Source organism: Gallinula chloropus (assembly GCF_964237585.1).
Source record: "Gallinula chloropus genome assembly, chromosome: 1".
Lineage (NCBI taxonomy): Eukaryota > Metazoa > Chordata > Aves > Gruiformes > Rallidae > Gallinula > Gallinula chloropus.
In genome coordinates this window covers 114,287,618-114,298,596 of record NC_140085.1, presented here as the reverse complement: position 1 = coordinate 114,298,596, position 10,979 = coordinate 114,287,618, and positions in this window count along the sequence as shown.

Sequence of the window (10,979 nt, the reverse complement as noted above, 5' to 3'; positions counted from 1 at the left end):
GGTGGTCACACGGCTCTGGCCTGCTGCTTTCCCAGCGCTCACCCCTCCTCCCCTTGCTCACAGCATCACAGAACATCCCGAGTTGGAAGGACCCGTAAGGATCATGGAGTCCAGCTCCTGGCTCCACACAGGGCCGGGCAGGTCAGAGCACGGGACTGAGCGCATCGTCCAGACGCCTCTTGACCTCAGCCAAGCTGGGTGCTGTGACCCCTTTCCCTGGGGAGCCTGTGCCAGTGCCTCACCATCCCCACAGTACAGAGCCTCTTCTTGTTACATGATTGCTGTTACTCCATCCCCACCAATAAATGTCAATAGAGCCCATTCGCCCACTGCACGCAAAAAAGACCCCAACTCTGTGCACTTTTCAGTTTAATGAAAAACAAAGTTTAAAAAAACAGAAGGTAAGAAAACCACGGAGTGAGGGAGTGGGAGCGAAATTGCTCTCATTCAGTGGTTAAGGCACTTGTCTGGAGAGGGGCAAATCTGTGTGCTGGCGCAGTCTGCTCTAGTTCTTCAATGTTTGAATGTGACTGTGAGGATTGAATGCAGCATGCATGCTGCAGTCCTCAAAGTGGGGTTTGGACCCAGCTTAATTTTGCAGGCAGAAATCCTGGGTTTGTGACTGAAGAGCTTATCTTCTCTTTTTCTGTTTCGTGTTTTTCATGAGATTACCCAGCTGCAATGGTGGGGAAGGTAGAAGTCAGGGTTTACCTTTCAGTTCCTGCCCTCTCAAAGCAACAAACTCTGAAGTGATTGTAGCAATGTATCCATAGATGAGGATTTGAAACTCTAGTAGACAAAGGTCTGTGCCCTCAGCATCTGAGATGATGCTATAAATGTTACATTTTCATTGATTAAGGACATGACAATTCTTCCAGACATAGTTCTGGATAAAAATGTTCCTAGCTGCTTGATGCCTCTTTTGCTATGAGGTGCTACACATACTTGGACTATGTCTACTAAGCATGGGCTCTCTTTGAGATGTGTAAATGGAGCCTTAATTCTTTCAGCCTGTAGGTTTTAAGAAATGTTTGAGAATTGCTGAAGGGCAAGATAACAAATCAACATTATTAGAAGTGCAGGGATCCTCCAGTTCACGAGGCAGACAAATCACTCATACCAAAATGGTACCACTCCATGGCAAAATGTGGTGCAGACAGAATATTTCTATGGTTTGCACCGTCTTCGTTTATGTGGTAACATTTCAGTTATTTCCTTTTCTGAGGTGGTCATTAACAGGTAGCCACAACGTCAGTTTTGCTTGTTAAAAGCCAGTACCATTGGTATCTAACCCTGCTTAGGAAATGCAGATGCTGTTTTTTCCTGTAAATGAATGAATGTACATGTAGCATTAGTCAGCTCAGTGACAATATAAGAGCTATAGAAAGCCTGATGGTTGAGAAGAGGCTGATGCCATTACAGGGAAGGCTGGGTGACAAGGGGTTGTGGATAACCACGTTCTTTGAAACACAAGGTGGCTGATGCTATCTGGTATAATCCAGGTGCCTGTACCTAGGGCAGTTTCTTCAGAGAAAAAATACTTTATGGAGCATTTAAAGAATCAGTGTAAATTTAGTTTCAGTTTTCTGTTTGTTTATTTATTTATAGTACATCTATTGTGTAACAGGAAAGAGTGAATAATAGGGTATTGAGTACCACCTGGTGTGGGTGTTATCTGTCATGATCATCCTATGACGTAGTCAGTAGCCAGGAGGAAGGGTATTGTGATCAAAGTAACAAAGTAGGACATAATCGGTGAAATATTGTCAGCTTCACCACAACTTCCTGTGTGATTTTGTGTAAACTGGTTGCTCTTTAAGACAAAGCCTGTTGCTTATCCTTTTCCTGAACCTGTAAAACCCCCCGAACAAGTCAGTGTATCAGTACTGCTGCAGTACCTGTGAAGTCTCACCCAGAGGATTTCAGAGCCACATCCAGCGCAGCTGTTGTAGTGTCTATGCTCCCTGATAAATGGAATGAAGTGACAGTTTTTTATTAGCAGATAAATATTAGGAAGGTCATTTGTAGCTGACACGCCTTTACATGGCAGTCATGTTCCTGCTAGTCTGCCTTGAAGAGTTCTTTGGGAATTGTCTAACACTGATCTTGACTGGCCACACTCCTAACAGCAACTGGGGCTCTCCAGGTTGGCATCCTCCTTGAGAAGGAACCCAAATGACATAACAATATGTCCACAGTGTGGACACCAAACAGTCCTTTGCTTTCTGCATTGCTGATGCCATGCTTCTCCAGCTGAGGAAGAGACCCTACATCCTACAGCGCTGAGTGAGGAGAGAAGACAATGGGCAACACGCAATTCAATATGAACCAAGGTGAAGCCATTCACTGAGAAAAATCACCTGGATTTTGTAGGCTTTCTTACGGCAAAGGTGGCATTTAGGTGATTGTTAATTGGTTACACACGCTGATCACGCGCAGTACACACACTGTGTTCAGTAAGTGGATTGGTTAGTAAATATAGCAGGTTCTGGTAAACATATCGTGTTATTCTTTACTATATTTCCTTATTTGGTGCTTGCCTAAGCAGTATTGGTTCCTCTGTGATACCTAAAAATACCTGCATACGTGCTGTGCCGACCATTCATCAAGGCTGGTTCACATCATGTTCCTTTACTCCCCAGTACCTTCCTACAGCTCCTTCCTGGGCCAGGGTGGTCAGCACCCCCTGTCTTGAAGGCCACCGTGTTCCTTCAGCTTGAGTAACTTTCCTATGTGAGGATGTTGTCAAGGCCAATCTCTTCTGTGATGAGAGAGTCTGGCTGCTGGCAGGCCCGCTGCCTTCCCCAGCAGATGAGTGGAGCCAATAGGAGGCAGCTCCTTCCCATTGCCCAGATGGGCATTCTTGCCTGGAAGCAGCAGGCTTTCCCACAAGGGTGGCTCCACCCTTTCCCAAGAGAGCCGGGTTTGCTGTACGTGTGCAGAGCACCTGTGCTACATGTTCACACGAGGTTCATTGCTTCCTGGAAGCATCCTGTCTCGTGGCACAGGCGCGCTTACAGGAACACACTCACGCCGACACCTTGAAGAAGCATGCTGCTTCTTGTGCTTGCAGCCTGTTGCTGCAGAGACCTGGGCAACGCCTGGGAGGAGGGTGAGTAGGAGCAGACTGCTGCTGCCAGAGCAGTTTGCATGGCCTCTCTCAGCTTCCCACGCACTCTTGAAGCCAAGGTAGGGAGCCCACAGCTATAGACTGTGGCAGTGACACAGCTATGTGAGGAGGGGAAGGTTTTGGACAAGTGAAAATTTCAGTGACTGAGAGTATGTGACTGCCAGCTCTTGGCCTGCACCGTCATGAAGTGCTAAAAGCTGAGAGATCTACTTGGTATGTTTTTTTCCAGTCTTAGTGGGAGGAAAAGCATGCCCTTTAGAGTGAGGTGTTGGCTGCAGGAATTATGCAGAATGCAACTTTGCAAGGTAGAGAATAGGATCGTAGAATCTTTAAGGTTGGAAAAGACCTCGAAAATCATCAAGTCCAACCCTCTGTCCAATACCACCATGTCTAATAAACCATGTCTTGGAGTGCCACGGCTACATGTTTTTTGAACACCTCCAGGGATGGTGACTCCACCACTTCCTTGGGAAGCCCATTCCAATGCCTGACCACCCTTTCAGTGAAGAAATTTTCCCTAATGTCCAATCTAAACACAACTTGCGACCGTCTCCTCGTGTCCTGCACCCTACATAGAGTACTGTGATACTAAAATGATGGCTTTGGTTAAAAACTTCTGTAAGGCGGAGCCGATCATGGTAAATTCTGCTCAGCTCTGAAAGCCTTGCCAGGAAAAAATATGAAAATCCATTCTGCACGTCAAGAGTGAGCTGTTAGTGAGGGAAGCCATGCATTACACTGAGCCTGGAGAAGACAAATGCATGGATGTAACATGATGCGTAGGGGGCTTACATTGCTGCAGGGCACTTCCGACCGCGAATCCTGCTTTCTCTATAGTAATTTACTCTCTTGTGCTCGGACAATTTATTGGGAAACATTTTTATGGCAAGTTACTGGTGTAAACCACACTTCACAGCAGCCATATGGCAGTCTAGATAGTGAACTAACACTAGCTTGCTTGTTTATTGTTGTTAGAAATATTTAGAAACCTAATGTAAGTTTGAATGCCATCTCCTTGCTGAAGAAAGGAACAGAACCCAGTGTTGCTACAGTCTGTGAGAAGAGAAGCTCTATCTCCAGTGCACAGGCAGCCAAACAGAAGGCAAGACAATGCCTGCTCCTGAGGTCATGGATGCCAGTGCTAGGCCATACGTATGTATGGTGGAGGAAACGAAGCCGTGCAGGCTCCGCTGAATTTATTTCAGTTGGCGGACAGACAAAGGAGAAATCATTTGCTTGTTTCTTCTCAAGTCACCTCTGGAACAGAATAAAAGAATCAAATGCAGTATTTCCTTTTGTTTGAAAAGCATAGAAACAAGTTCAGGAAGGAAGGACTGCAGGGAGTCCAGGGGTGCATTGTGCAGCCCCAAGGCAGGATCAGTTGTATCTGATTGGTGCTGAGTTTTCTGGGTTTGACTTTTGTTTGGTGGGGTCTTTTTTGGTTTGTTGGTTTTTGGTTTTTTTTTTTGGGGGGTGGGGGGGGGTGGGGATTGTGTTTTGTTTTGTTTTGTTTTGTTTTGTTTTGTTTTGTTTTGTTTTGTTTTTAAAAAATATGCTACTTCTCAGGTAACATTGCCCAGACTTTTTCACCATTGGAAAACTCTGTGTCTGTCTTGTTGCAGTCTTGTATCGGCTTTCTTGCCTGCCATGGTCTGTTTTCAGCTGCATTTCACATTTTTGATGACAGTCATTATGTTACCATCAGATTTCCTATTACCAGACCACATCTTCCTTCACAAAGCATGCTTTTAGTCCTCCTCCTGACTTTTCCCAGCATGGGATATAGCTCTCTACATGACCTTACTAGTGCTACATAGTGGGAGGGATTATTTTTTGTGTTTTGTGGACTACAGTGCTGTTTGTGTATTCTGTCTGGCATTTGCCTCTTTCACAACAGTGAGACACTGACTCGCAGTTTGTGACCCCCTGTGAGCCCCACATTTCTCTCCTTTTGCTTAGACCATTTTTCCTTGTCTGTGACAGTGTGAAGTCTTACTAAAGTCAAACTATAAGCAACCACTTCTGCCTTGTATAGAAAGTTCATTGATGTTTCATTCATTCTGCACCTGAATGACCATTTTTCTACAGGATTTGGAAGCTAAAAACATAAACCAAAAAATAAGACTCGCCTGCTTCTTTCCCAGCACTGCGTTTGGACATTTGGGCTCTATTCCTGCATTTCTTGGACAAAGTGTGGTTGGACTGCTGTGCTCAAGTGAAACACCACTTCAAAAAAGTAGATGTGTGCCTTCCCCCACCCCTTCCAAATAGCAAGGCTACAGTTGAGGAATCTCACACAAGTAAACTCTTTTGTCAATGTAAACAGGCACGTCACTGTGTGAAGCAAGTTCTTCATGGGTTGCATGCAATGTGCTTTTGAGATTTAACAGCAGCCAATATAACAGCAATTCAAGCTTTCCAAAATATTTCAATGCAGCTTCTTATTCTAACTTGCACTTCAATCTGATCAGCTGCTCCGTGGCTTTTATTGTGCCAAAGGTGCAGTGATGGGGTGTTACATTCCTGGCTTCCACATCTTTGCAGGTTTGTGCCATAGTGGGAATTTCGCCCTGACTTTTGCTGGTATTGTCCAGGACATGGCTGTAATTTGAGATGAGAAATGATCAGCTAATTTAAGCCTTATATGTGGTGCTTCTCCTCTACCCTGCAATCCCTACTTCCTGTCCATGTGGTCCAGATTTCCTGTTAAAGGCTTCAGCCACCCAGCAGAGAAACAAAGGAGTCCCCTAGGGTAAGGAGGACAATGCCTAACACCAGTCTTAATCTTTGTTATTAGTTGGTCTAGCAAACTGCCCTTTCTCGTTATGAAAACTGTGAGCAAGGTCTTGCTTCTAGGAGAGACTCCAGAGCTCTGAGAGCGGCTCTTGCTGCTTGGGAGTTGAAAGTCCTCAGTGCCAGCTTCTGCAGAGGTTCCAGTGCAAAGACAAGAGCTGAAGTTGTTTGTTCCTCAGAGCTGCTCCCATACTGATGTCAGGATGACACACCCTTTGCCTGCTCCATGCTCCCTTCTGGGCTTGACTCGCTGTATGCTGGACGTGCGGCAGGCACCAGTTTATCATGTTCCCCAAAGGAGCAAGGTACAAGGAGTGAAGCCAGGCTCAGAGCTGCAATGATAAAAGTGGTAGTGCCACACCTCAGAGCTTTATTATTAACTGTATTTCAAAGGATACTTTCTGCATTAGTATTTTATCCTCACATTCATGAAGTTCTAGAAAGACTCTTGTGTTCAGCTCTTGCTCTTTTGGCCTTCCAACTCTAAGGTCTGCAGTGACAAAGTTGGGTTTGTGACAGGTGTAATTCTGCATCTCAGAAATACTTTCAGCCATGAGATAGCTGAGTATTTCCAGCACTTTTACTCAGATAAATAAGATGCAGGGATCTGGTCAGAACAGTGCAGTAGGTTTCGAAGGACAGAGGGATCATAATTTGCATCATCCAGGCTGGAAGAATGTGGACAGCCTGCTGTCAACCTGTCTTTTTACAGCCCGTGAAGACCTATCTGGTACCATCAAAGTGCTGAACTATAATATATACGTAACTTTTGTCTTTGTAGATAATATTTCATAATGATCAGCTAGTTGTGCTTAGCTGAGTATCAGTGTGGTTGTACAGTTACAGTCAGTATGTCTGAAAACCTAACCCACGTGAAAAGCTCCAGTTGTAATTGACATCATCTTTGTGACTGTTACTCACACAGATTAGAAAAGTCCCTGCTCTGAGGACCTGGCAATCTAGTTATAAAAAGTGTGATGTAAACCACAGGAACCGAGAGCAAAGGAGTAGAAATGAAAGATGGTATTTGTTCATGTCAAAGTTGTTGGGAAAAAGGACGAGCTGAAAGTTATTCAAGCGATTCTTTGGTCTGTTGAGTTTTCCATGGTGAAATCCTAGCGTGAGTGAATGCCCATCAGTCCTGTTGGAGTCAGGATTTACTCTGGGAAATTGCCCCAGTGGTTTCTCATTTGTCTGTGTGACATTATAATCATTCTGTGCCTTCTGGCTTTTACAGCGATTGCTAGAAAGCATGCACAGTTAATTCAAGGAAATGCAATCTGGAAGGTAGGAGTAAGAAAGGACTCTGTATTAGGGAGCAGGGATGAGCAATTCCCAGTGTGTTGTGTGCAGAGAGCTGAGCCTGTTCGTTACTCACAGGACATTCCGTAAAATGACTATTTTCACCTTTCTTTTTCATGACAGTGCACTATGAAGGGAAGGAGCCTTGATTTGCACAGACACTCCCTACCACTTCCCAGTTTGCACCAGAAAAAAATGGTAATGGTTTCACAATTTTTTATGCTGTATTTCTGGTTAAGAATCTCTTTACAAGCTTTTTCTATAGCTTGTCATGGGTGTAGAATTAAAGTTTCTGAAAGCCCCTCTGGGTGTGCTGTCCAATGGGACTCTTTCTGGCCAGCCAGAAGATGTGAATTTGCACTCTGCAGCCAGCCAGCCTTCCCTGATGCCTCCACAACGGGCCAGGGAGGGAAGAAGCTTCTGATATGGAGAGGTAAAGTAAAACATGGAGCTGGTGGGTAATTACATCCCCAGTCCCTTGGTTGGCCATAGGCTTCAGGGTTCCTTTTCTCCCCAAAATGCTCATTCCCTTGACGGGAACCTGCTAAACGCTTCTTCCTTCTCTTACTGTCTTACTGACCTCTTCCATATTCTTTAAATTTTGTTCACCACAAGCCTAGACTGTTGTCTCTCAGTTGTCCCCGCTTCTCCATTCCATAATCATTCTCCTCTGCTTTGCATTTCATGTCTAAAATATTTTTTCAATAACTCCCAGGCCTTCAGAGTAGTCTGGTTTACTCATCACTTTGCCAAAATCCCCGGCATGCAGTGCCAGAGTTAGCAGCACGCTCCTGTACTTTGCAGCTTGAATTAGAACAGTTCGAAATCATTGTGGTTTAACCCTGTCTGGCAGCCAAGCCCCACACAGCCGCTATCTCGCTCCCCCCTGACGGGATGGGGGAGAGAATCAGAGGAGTAAAAGTGAGAAAACTCATGGGCTGAGATAAAGGCGGGTTAACGGGGAAAGCAAAAGCTGCCCATGCAAGCAAAGCAGGACAAGGAATTCATTCCCCACTGCTCATGGGCAGGCAGGTGTTCAGCCATCCCCAGGAAAGCAGGGATCCAGCATGCCCAACGATGACTTGGGAAGGCAAACTCCATCACTCCCAACACTGCCCCCCACCCCCATCCTTCCTTTTCCCCCAGCCCTTTAGAAGCTGAGTATGATATCATGTGGTATGGAGCATCCCTTTGGTCAGTTGGGGTCAGCTGTCCCATCTGTGTGCCCTCCCAACTCCTTGTGCACCTTCAGCCTGCTCACTGGTGGGGTGGTGTGAGGAGCAGCAAAGCCCTTGGCTCTGTGTAAGCCCCTGCTCAGCAGTAACGAAACCATCCCTGTGTTATCTGCACTGGTTTCAGCACAAACCCAAACCACAGCCCCATACCAGCTCCTGTGAAAAACTTTAACTCTACCCCAGCCAAATCCAGCACTGAATTTCACCTGTTCTATTGATTAATTTTCATTGTACTGTCCAGAAGCTTTGCTCAAGATCAGTGGTTCACTAGATGCCATGTACTGCCTGGGGTTCCTGTGAGGCCATGCAGCCCACCTGGGGTTAGCCAGAGGCTGAACCTTGTCTTGGGCTTCTTGGCTCATTTTGGGCATCCCAGTGAAGCTGTGGCTTTTGTGGCTGAAAAAGAAGGCTCTCACCTACAAATGCTTTCCTGTGAGGACTCAGTTTGAAACAGGAAGACTTCTGAAGGAAACCAAAACACAGATCAGTCTGAAGAAAAAAGATCTAGACTGCTAGCAGACACTCTTAGGAAAAGTTGACCTTTTAAAGTAGAAGGCAGCTTTAATTTTTCTCAAGTGGTACTTCCATGCAGAGCAGAAAGAAGGAATACAAGGTGTCTGAGAGGTTTTTGTATGGACTAAGCTGGCCTAAGAAGAGAACACAGCCTACTTTTCTTTCTGTAGTCATCAAGGCAAGAGATGCTCTGCCAGAGAAGGATCCCAGGCAGTTGCCTTCTGAAAGAGCAACTGTCTTGGGAGACCCTAAGGGATTGGCCTCACAGGCCTAGAATTAGAATTTCTGAATGCATCATCCCTTCTCACTTAGTCCTTTTACCTCACAGTAACTGATTTACTGGGTCTTAGCCTATTATATAACAAAACACTGGAAACCCCCCAAAATCCCCAAGAATAGCTGTTTAGGAGTAAAAGCTGTAGGCATTAATGGCTCAGCTGGGTTTTAGTCAGGTTAATATGAAATCAAGTGAACAAAGCATGTCAGAGGTGAGAAGTCAGCGGTGAAAAATGAGCTGGGCTTTCCCTTTCCGTAGCGCTGTGAATTCTTCCTGTCCTTGTTACACTGCTCTGTGTTTGCACTTGGCATCGTGTGCCTGAAACGTTATGTGAAGCTCCTTCCGTGTGTGGAGGCAGAACTTCATTTGTCTGTGGGTCACGGAGCCCAGAGGTGAACACACTCCCTGTGTACCACAAGCCAGGTCTCAACACCACGTGTAGGAGCTCAGAAGTACAGTTTATCGCAGTTCTTCTTGGTCGTAAACCCTCTCCTGAAGTCAGAAGAGTGAGATTCAGCTAAGAAAACGTGAGTCATCTGAGAAATGCCTTGTCTGGTTCAGCGAGCTCAGTCTGTCTGCTGACAGTCACTGAGCAGACAGCTGCCCCTGTGCTCACGGTGCGCTGGGCTGCCTTGCTGAGGTTTCCCAGGCGCTGTGCGCGTTGGCCACAGCCCGTACCCCTCCCCTGCCTGCTCTGTCATTACCCACACCGTGGCCCTCCACTTACCTAAGTAAGGGGGCTTCTGTCTCTCCCACCGCTGCACTGTCTGCCTACCACAGGCCTCATTTTAGAGCTGAGGGAGTTGAAAGGACAATGCAGCTAAGCCATTTAGCCTCAGGTGAGAAGTCAGCAATGAAGGATTAATCACTGCCCTCTGCAAAGGTCCGGGCATTCATCAGCATTACCCTCAGCTTCCTTTACAAACGGGAATACCAGCGATGTGCTGCTACGCTGCACAAATGCACATGCTGGACGCTTACCTGACTGCAGGGAGAGCAGGCACTGGTGTTAGAAGACACCCTGAGTACAGGGTTAGCTCTGCATGAATCGAGTAATTGAACAGTCATCGATCCAGGATTTCACAGAACGTCTCTCGGCCCTTCCATGGTGTTAAACGCTCTCTGCACTGGAGCCTTCATTTCTGGTCTGTGTGGCATAATAATCTAACTTTTACTCACCGGGTTATCTAGTGCTGGTATAATCTAACAGCTCTGTCAGCTTGGTGTCCTCAGGCAACTGGAGCACGGTATGACTGAGGGCTGACCTTTGCTAGGATCATACAGGCCCATGGACTTTCTGGAAATTTTGGTGACCCACTGAGATGCTGAGTTGGGGAATGCATTTGTTTCATGCTAGTCATGGCACGGCTGGAATCTCAGTATGTTTTTCATTATGGAATTCACTATACAAAGGCTTTTTGACAATGATACAGATAGTAGGTTAAAGATGTGCTCACATGAACTTAAACCAGCTGTTTCTCTAAAGACACCACGTTCCGTATTTTAAAAAAAAAAAGTTAAACAATGCAGCCAGGACAAATCCTTCCTTTCCCCCCATGTCTCGATGCACTGAAAGAGGAAGCAGTATTCTGAGAACAGATTCTTTCCCTGTCCCCTCATGTGACTGTACGAGAATTGGTGTTGGCAAAGACATGAAGGGCAACGCTTCCTCTTTTTAAAAGGGGGAGAAGCCAACCTCTCAAAACATTGCAGACAATGTTACTCCACA